This window comes from Squalius cephalus, assembly GCF_949319135.1.
Source record: "Squalius cephalus genome assembly, chromosome: 1".
In the NCBI taxonomy this organism is placed as follows: domain Eukaryota; kingdom Metazoa; phylum Chordata; class Actinopteri; order Cypriniformes; family Leuciscidae; genus Squalius; species Squalius cephalus.
In genome coordinates this window covers 21,713,293-21,723,015 of record NC_137122.1, presented here as the reverse complement: position 1 = coordinate 21,723,015, position 9,723 = coordinate 21,713,293, and the positions used below count along the sequence as shown (strand labels likewise).

Genomic DNA, 9,723 nt, shown 5'->3' with positions numbered 1-9,723 from the left:
AAGGTGATCAAACTCCACCCTCTTTCAACACTAACCAGGAAAAGACTGATTTATTTCACCTGTCATACTGACTCTCTTCTCTTACAACAAAGTCAAAAAAGAATCAGCAATCAATGAAGCAAGAGAAACTCTTTCAATCAGGATCTTTGCAAAGTTTGTTTCTGAACAGACAGCAGATCTTTGTGATTCTTGTGGCTATTCATTTTTGAAACCATCGTTCACAAAGTGAAAGTACATTTATATTGCTGGAGCTCAAACAGTGAAAATGGCTTCACTATCTGAAGATGATTTTTCTTGTCCTGTGTGTTGTGAAATCTTCAACGCTCCTGTTATTTTATCATGTAGTCACAGTGTCTGTAAAGAGTGTCTTCAACAGTTCTGGAGAATCAAGGAAACTCAGGAGTGTCCTGTCTGCAGGAGAAGATCCTCAAAAGATCGTCTTCCATTAAATCTTGCATTAAAGAACTTGTGTGAGTCGTTCCTGAAGGAGAGAAATGAGAGGCGTTCATCAGGGTCTGAGAAGATCTGCAGTTTACACAGTGAGAAACTCAAACTCTTCTGTCTGGAGGACAAACAGCCTGTGTGTTTAGTGTGCAGAGATTCACAGAAACACGTCAATCACACATTCAGACCCATCGGTGAAGCTGCTCCAGCTTTTAAGGTAAGACAGATTTACAGATGAGGATAAACACTTGTTTTAGCTTATGTTATTATCCCACATAGCAAGCGATCTTGGCTTGAATGTGTCCTCAAGCCGACACTGCTGGCCTCCTGTCGACAACGGCATGTCTCCTGTCAGCCAGAGCTGGTTCATGTGTGGCAATGATGGCAGAGCATGATCACGGCAAACAACCCAGCGGGCATCTTGATGTCAAAATTACGTCAAGAAATAGGTCAAAAATGAAAGTCAAATTGACGTCAAAGTGTTGATGTCAATTTGATGTCAAGATTTGACCTCTGCTGATGTCATTTTGCCAAACAAAAAGGTGAAATGCATGGCCGTACACTTATCACCAGCTTCACTTAAAACTAACCAGATTTACTTTATTTAATTTCCGGTTTAAATAAATATAATATTTAAATAGTTTAAAATATATTAAACATATTTTGATGACACCATGATGGTGGTTAGCGTTTGCTTTAGTTGTGCTCTTGGCCCTTGACTCTGTAATATAAAATTTTCTCTGGCTGCTATAATTGTGTGTTTATAAAGCACAACTGTTGTAGCTAAAAAAGCCATGAGAAAATGAGATCAGGAGATGTTGGCGGTTTATTGAAAATGAGGATATTATCATCATGTAATTGCCTGAATCTCTGATCTTATTCAGTGTCTGATGTTTGGTTATATAAGACTTGTGATTTTAATGTTGTATTATAATAGAAGCCATTTAATTTTACAGCATGAGAATAATTTTTTTAATTAATAAAGGATTTTAAAAACATTTAATGCATTAAACTCAACATTATTACTTAGCTATCAAGAATCAGTGTATGACTCTCAACAATGGTGACAATCAGTGAAATGCTTCATGCTGCAGTGCATGCTGGGAACCACCAATCAAAACTCACCCACATCTCCCAGCATGCATTGCGGCTTTAATAAATTATGCAGCTTGAGTTGATCTGATTATCTGGATATTTTGATTGATTGTCACCATTGTTGAGATTCATATGCTGTTTCTTGATGTCTGTGTGCGTCTCAGTAATGCCATAGATTAAACGTTTTTGTGCACTAAATAGTTATTAAAAACCAAGTATATTATTTGATAACATTGCTAGACATGCTGTAGAATCAAATTACTTTTATCATGAATAAAATCACTTTTATACCACAAGTCCTATATAATCAAAGCATTAGACACTGAATAAGCTCAGGGATTCAGGCAGTTACATGATGATATCATCAATAAACAGCCAACATCTCCTGATCTCAGTTTCTGATGGCTTTTTTAGTTACAACAATTGTGCTTTATAAACACACAGTTAAAGCAGCCAGAGACATTTTTATATTAAAGAGTAAAGGGTCAAGAGCCCAACTAAAGCAAACGCTAACCACCATCATGGTGACTTTAAAATACAAAATATGATTTCATTAAACTGGAAATTAAATAAAGTAAATCTGGTTAGTTTGAAGTGAAGCTGGTGATAAGTGTACGGCCATGCATTTCACCTTTTTGTTTGGCAAAATGACATCAGCAGAGGTCAAAATCTTGACATCAAATTGACATCAACACTTGACGTCAATTTGACTTTCATTTTTGACCTATTTCTTGACGTAATTTTGACATCAATTTGATGTCATATTGATGTTAAATTGACATCAAATGCCCACTGGGAACATGAGGCTGATTGTTGGTGTGAGGAGTGTGTGTCTCAGATCAATCCAGTGCTCCAAATCAGGATTGAGACCTTTTAATTGAGCCGATTAAGTGCACTTTAATGCAGTTGACTTGACTGACTTACAATTTACTTCATTTGAAATGAAAACATTTCATCTGTTATGACTTGGCATTTCAAAGTTTAATTTTAAACAATACTATAAGGGAGAGCCAGGACGATTGAAACACAGGACGGATGAAACACTGCGATTTCCTTGAAAACAACTCACGTCATGTACGTCAAATTTCGTTAGCACGTACAGCACGCAATGCCTACCATACCCGCGAAAACATTTCTTCTTTACGTCGTGCCGTTTTGGAGTTAAAGCTGCAAAGCTGTTTTTGAGTGCGGTACTTTTTTTTGACTGACGAGTTGTATTTATTGTTTCATGTGCCATTGTAATGATAATACGGCAGGTGTATTAGTACACAGCAAAATCCCCAGTGTTAAATTAACACTCCTCAGTGTTTATATGTGTCCACACTACAGGGTGTTAAAAATTAACACTGAAGCAGTGTTGAAGTTAATGAGATAATTAAGTGATTAATTAAGTGATGATTGGCCATTAGTGGTGACACCTAATGTTAATAAGCAGAATCATTGACGGAAAGAGAAAAAACAATAACAGAAAAAAGAGAAACACAAGAACTACTGACTTCGAGTCATTACACATTGTTGCACTTATTATTACCAGTTTGACTTTATTTCTGTCATACATCGACAAAAGTTCTTGAGATTCAACAGAAGTTTAGACGGTAATATTTTATGGGATTTTTCTTTTCAAGTTACCATTTTGGTGGTCAGTGTTTGCTTTAGTTGGGCTCTTGACACTTTTCATTTTTTAATATTAGTTTTTTTCTGGTTGCTACAACTCTGTGTTTATAAAGCACATTTGTTACTGCAAGAGGAAACATGACCTGCTCACAATATGTTTTGATGATAAAAACATTATCATCATGTAGTGTCCTGATTCACTGATGTGAGAGTCTAAATTTTTGACTATATGCTTGATGTCTTGTTTTAGTATTGGTGATTGTAGCTCTGAGATTCTACAGTTTGAGATCCAACAGCAATATCAAACATTTTGAAAATACTTTGAGCAAAGAAGTTATTGTGTTTAAACGCACAGACATCAAGAATCAGCATATGAGTCTCAACAATGGTGACATTAAACAAACTAGTGACGAACAGATCAACTCTGAACATCACAAAACAAGCTACTAAAGTCAGAACAAAACAATAGCAAAATAAAAGCCAACAGAAGAAAACAATGAAAATTACAGGACAATTCAGCTGCATAATTTATTCATGCTGCAATGCATGATGTCAGCCATTGATGCGTTCTGATTGGTGGCTCCCATCATGCACTGCAACATTAAGCATTTGTTTGATTGTCACCATTGTTGAGATTCATATGTAGATTCTTGATGTCTGTGTGTGATTTTAAATCCTTCAGATCTTTAAAACATTGCTGGAAGTAATTACTGTAGTGAAAAATTAATAAAACAATTAGATAACCAGTTTATAATGCTGGGTAACTTCATTGAATCAGGTCACTAGTAATTTCATCATTGAAACATAACCAGGGCTGAATTTCCAAAAGCATCTTAAGCCTAACTTGATTGCAGACCAACTGCAACAAATGGTCTATAGGATCAAATTAGGCTTGCGATGTTTTCAACCCAAATCATAGTTTCTCTTGCCACAACACATATGCTCTATAAACACAGAGTTGGAGCAGCCAGAGAAATACTAATGTTAAAAAGTAAAGTGTCAAGAGCCCAACTAAAGCAAACACTGACCACCATAATGGTGACATGAAACGAAACATTCCATAAAACATTACCATCTAAACTTCTGTTAAATCTAAATAAGACCGTGTGTAGATGTATGACAGAAATAAAGTCAAACTGGTAAAATAATAAGTGCAATAATGGTTCAAAGTCAGTAGTTCTTGTGTTTCTCTTTTTTCTGTTATTGTTTCTCTTTCCTTCAGTGAGTCCGCTTGTTATCATCAGGTGTCACCACTAATGGCCAATCATCACTTAATTAATCACTTAATTATCGCATTAACTTCAACACTGCTTCAGTGTTAACTTAATTATCTCATTAACTTCAACACTGCTTCAGTGTTAATTTTTAACACTCTGTAGTGTGGACACATATGTACACTGAGGAGTGTTAATTTAACACTGGGGATTTTGCTGTGTACTGCAACACACCCTTAAAGGTTGGGTAGGTAAGAATTGTCTAAAGAACTTTTTTTTAAATTGGCTTAAACTGTCTTTATATACCAATACATAATTAAAATGTAAGTACTTTGAAAAAGAGAGTATAAAAATTGAGTGACTATAGTGTATTTAATCTTCAAAAAACACAGCTCATTAATTCCTACCGGGACGAAACAAGTGATTGGCTTGCGTGACTGTCACTCTCCGTCGCCATGACTACCGCCGCTATTACTGGCTCTGCCCACGTGCGCGCAGTCGCGCACCCGTTTTTAGGTGGGAGTGAATGAAATTAATGAGCTGTGTTTATTGAAGATTAAATACACTAGAGTCACTCAATTTTTTATACTCTCTATTTCAGAGTACTTGCATTTTAATTATGTATTGGTATATAAAGACAGTTTAAACAAATTTGAATAAAAGTTTTTTTTAGACAATTCTGACCTACCCTACCTTTAAGTGTGCATTATCAGAGTTTTTTAGGGCAAAAGAGGTTTAAATGACAGGAGGCGCTGTCGGGACGGTTGAAACAAGTGTTTAAACCGTCCCAACCGTGCCTCCTGCCAGTTAAACCTGGTCATAGCCTATACTGTTCATAGATTCATATACTGTTCCTAGACTTGTGTTTCTTTTAATGCAAATTCATTTTCAATTACGTAACACATGTTATCTCTTTAATAATCATCAATTGTCCAATCTTCAATCTTCAATAAATGTCATTTATCGTCTTCTGGTTGACCTTGTTTTCTTCATAATAACAGGCTATTCAACTATCAAACACTCAATTTGACTCAAGGAAGAAATATAAGAAAATGAATTGTAAACGGATTTGTCTGTCTTCGTCAAAATAGTCTATTAGAAAGATTACAAAATGTGCATAGGCTAATCGCCTATTGTTTATTGGGCAACAGAACAAAAATGGTTAATATGAACCTTTAAATTAAAATAAATTACAAAATATGTTTGGAACAATATGTACATAAGTTACTTGTCAGGTATTGTTCACAAAAACAAGCATTAGATGAATAGTTGCCGTTTAAACTGTTATGTTTCATCCGTCCCACCCCGTGTTGCAAAGCACAACTACTGTTCAAAGTCAAATTTTACTTAAATCATTCTATAATTTGTACCAAATAACACATGATACTTAGAGAACACATATGTGATTTGTTGATCACAAAAAAATAAAAAATCTATCTGTAACCTTATCTTAGAAAACGACATTTATCTGAAAAGTGTTTCAACTGTCCCAGCTCTCCCCTACAGTTAAAATATTTAATTTAAAGTTTCTGTGATCATTTAACCAATAATTCAATATTTCATTAATTTTGTTTATCATGGGGCATAATTTTATTAATATTTTGTCATGAAATACACTAGTCTGGCTATCACTAGACAAAGCTCAATCTTTTAAGCCTGGAACACACCAAACCGATGCCAAAGAACTAGCGCTGATGAAAGCTGACTGTGTTGTCGCCTCGCGTCGGGGAAAAAGCTGCACTTGAACTACTGCCGACTGTCAGCTAGAATGCACGTTCTGCGCCTGCGTGTAAATGAGACAACTGTCTATCTCTGAAGATATATTCATCTATCTAGGAGCCGTGCACTAGATTTATTTCACTCGTCTTAAAGCCTCCTGTCCACTATCTAGCCGGGATAATTTAGATGCAGCCTTGGCACTTCACCAGGCGAGGTCCCTGTTACTGAAGCTTCGAGTAATGAACCCATTTTCAATTTCATTTTTTCAGGTTGTGTAAAAAACAACAACAACAAAAAAACATGAAAGTGAGTGGTATTTACACCCATACAAGCGATTTGTTTGCTAAACTAAAGAAGCCATTGAGCATCATCAAGAGGTTAAAAGGAATTGGATTAAACCCGCCAATAGCGCACCAGGTGGATAAGCCAGTTTGTGACTGGTTCCCGCAGATTTGTAACGGAAGCAGGATAGAAGAATGTACAGGTTTCCAGCCTGAGCTGCAGGGCGAAATCAAATCGTTTCATGTGCTGGATATTTATTTCCTTCCTCACTTCTGATCGAGAAAAAAAAAAACACGGACAAATAACTGGCATCAGTGGCTGCCAAACAAAAACCATAAAATTAAAGTAAAATATCCTATTTTAAATAAAGTGCAAAAAATTTAACATTCATTTTCCTTAAATGTTTTACAGAAAAAACTGCTATTTTACAGGTATTTCCAGAATAAATTAAAATTACTGGCAGCACCAGAACAAACATTAAAAGATCTCTCAAGATCTCAGCATCTTCACTTTTTTACAATCCAATTAGACTTTATTTCTTTCATACTGAAGTTCTACCAGAAAGACTCAGAGAATAGATATTGTAACAATCATGCATTTATTAGTGATCCCGCAAGCAAAATATGCGATAAAGTATTTGGCGTAACTCGCAATCCGAGGGTACAGATTCAGCATTTCCTGCCTGAAGATGAAGGCAGGGGCACAGCCGACCCAACGTGAGGTATTGGAAGGGACCGTCCTGGTGGTGGTGTGGAGGTTGGAGGGGAAGGGACCATCCTGTGTAGAGAAGATGGAGGTAGTGATGGCCAGATCGAGGCCTCGTGAAGCAATGAAACAGTTGAACCAAATGTGCCATATTGTTTCGAGGCTTCGAATCAATCCGACACCCGTCTCAACGGTGACACCTAGTGGTCACTTGCAGGTGTTGATCTAAAACAACCTTGACAAGCCATTAAAAAAATGTGTTGTTTTTTTATTATTGTATTTTTCTAATATGTGAAGCTTGTAACCTATAGGCTCCTCACTGTGCATAATGTTATTTTGGTCCTGCAAAATGAATATTAATAAAAGAAATCAAGCCACAATGTCTCACTTTTTTTAGAGATTTTTTTTCAAAAATATTAATTTCTCTGCTGTGGAAGGACTTAGCCTACTTCTTTTTTTACAGATAATTTCTCCAGCCTTTGAAAAAATTCTCTCACAAGGGACACTTGTTGCTGGCATGCAAAGATATTTTTTAGCTAGGACATACAAATGAGGAAAGATTACTGCTCTCTCTTTCCAGTAAGTTAGTGGATCATGAGTTCTGGGCAAATATGCATTGCTGATGTATTTTTTCACTTCCACTGTGGCATCAGCTGTAGCATTGTGTGTCTCATATGTAGACCTATAAAATGTATATTCACACAATATTATATTATATTATATTATATTATATTATATTATATTATATTATATTATATTCACATTGAAGCTATTTTTAACATGATTGGCAGTTGTGATTGGGACATTAGATTGTAGGGCATAGGGCTATGGACTTTTTAAACAGTGTCCCAAAAGTTTGTAATTATATTTCAATTATAATTATATTTCAAACAGTGCATTGCTTAGATGGCCCAGCAGTGTCAGTTGCAGGCCTTGGGTAATGATACCATCCTCTGCATCCTGCAAAATGGCAGGATGAGTGCTCCTCAAATGGCGCATCATGGATGATGTATTGTTGCAGTAGGCTAGCTGCCGATCACAATACACACATCTCACTTTATTTGGGGTTTCTAAACGGAAATGCTCCCACACCACAGATGTACGGCATCTCTATACTGCGGAGCCTCCATTTTATCTATCTATCCAAATCTATCTATCTGTATCTATCTATATGAATCTATCTATGTATCTAGATATGTATCTATAATCTATCTATGTATCTAGATATGTACCTAGATATAATCTATGTATCTATATGTATCTACCTATAATCTATCTAGATATTTATATATGTAGCCTATCTATAATCTATCTGTATCTATCTATTAATCTAGCTGTCTATATTTATATTTATGTATTAATGTGTCACTATATACTCTGTCAGTCTCTAGCCTATCAGTCAATGTGTTGTGTAAATTTAAATGTAAGCCTAAATAGCCTAACTAATCAAATCTCACTATGTCACTATATAATAAAATCCGCTATCTCAAAATCAAACTCCCAAACAAAAACCCACGAGGTCAAAATGCGTTGATTTCACTTTTATACAGATGTGCGATTGTGTGGTCTGTTCCCGACCGTGTCAATCAAACGCTGATTCGGCAGACCACACCTGATGAAACACTTAGTGAAACACTTCGAGGCTTCGTTTGGTCATGGTCACGTGACATGGGTGTTTCGAATCATGCTTCGGATCAGTGTTTCGAAACATCTGCGCTTCGGGATCTCGCAAAGCTTCGGAACGACTGTTTCGCGTCAGCCATCCTTAGATGGAGGGAAGAAGCCATCTTGTTGATGGAGGGTAGAAACCATCTTGATGGTGGTGGGGTGGATGGTGGTGAGTGGAAGCGTTCAGCATCTGCGAACTCAGACAAGTGTAAGTATCAGTGGCGTTTTCTTGCGGAGGCCAAAGGAAGCCAGGCTTCCTCACTTTTTCAGAATATAATCGTCATTTAATAAACACTTTTGTTTTCAGTTTACGTAATCCTTCTGTCATCTCCTCATCGTCTCTCTTCATTCATTACTGAGCGTTTTATGATGTGTAAAACAGCTCCCCTATAAAAGTGACATGGTGAATGAGCGTTGAAAACATGGTACTGCATCCTGTGTCTGTGAGGAGGCCAGGCTGAGTTGGCATCCCTTGATAGAAAAAAAAAAGAATGATTAACCAATCAGGTGACGCTATTGTCACGACACTGCTCCCCTGTGATTGGTCAGGACAGTGTCAAGGGAAGCCATGAACTTGTTGGCATCAGGCCAATCACATCACGTTATCATCGTCAATGAATGAATGTATGAAATAGCGGAAGATTTGTGGATTTGTGTTGTTGACATCTTGTTTAGCTAGTTAGCTAAAATTATTAATTGTAATTATGGAGGGTGGAGATTTGGAGTATTTGATAAAAAAATCTTTTACTAACTAATCCTCGCATGAGCGTCACACCGATTTAAGGGTGTAAAAGAAATGAAAAAGGTTATCTTCTTGTTGCTTACCGTCCGTTTCCTATCTATCTGCGAATGTTTTAATGAAAAGACCATAAGATGTTTAAGAGGACTGTGTGTGTGTGTGTGTGTGTGTGTGTGTGTGTGTGTGTGTGTGTGTGTGTGTGAGAGAGCGCGTCTGGTCTGAACTGCCCATTTAGCGATGTGT

The 9,723-nt window shown here is 36.6% G+C and overlaps 1 pseudogene across 1 annotated transcript in view; it reads left to right on the top strand.

The window, feature by feature from the left end:
- The first annotated feature begins 265 nt into the window (after positions 1-265).
- The window catches only part of LOC307171296, a 30,394-nt pseudogene continuing 20,936 nt past the window's right edge, over positions 266-9,723 (top strand). Inside the window, exon 1 of the transcript XR_013824065.1 lies at positions 266-661. The product of XR_013824065.1 is annotated as an uncharacterized misc_RNA (transcript). The remainder of the gene's footprint in view (positions 662-9,723) is intronic.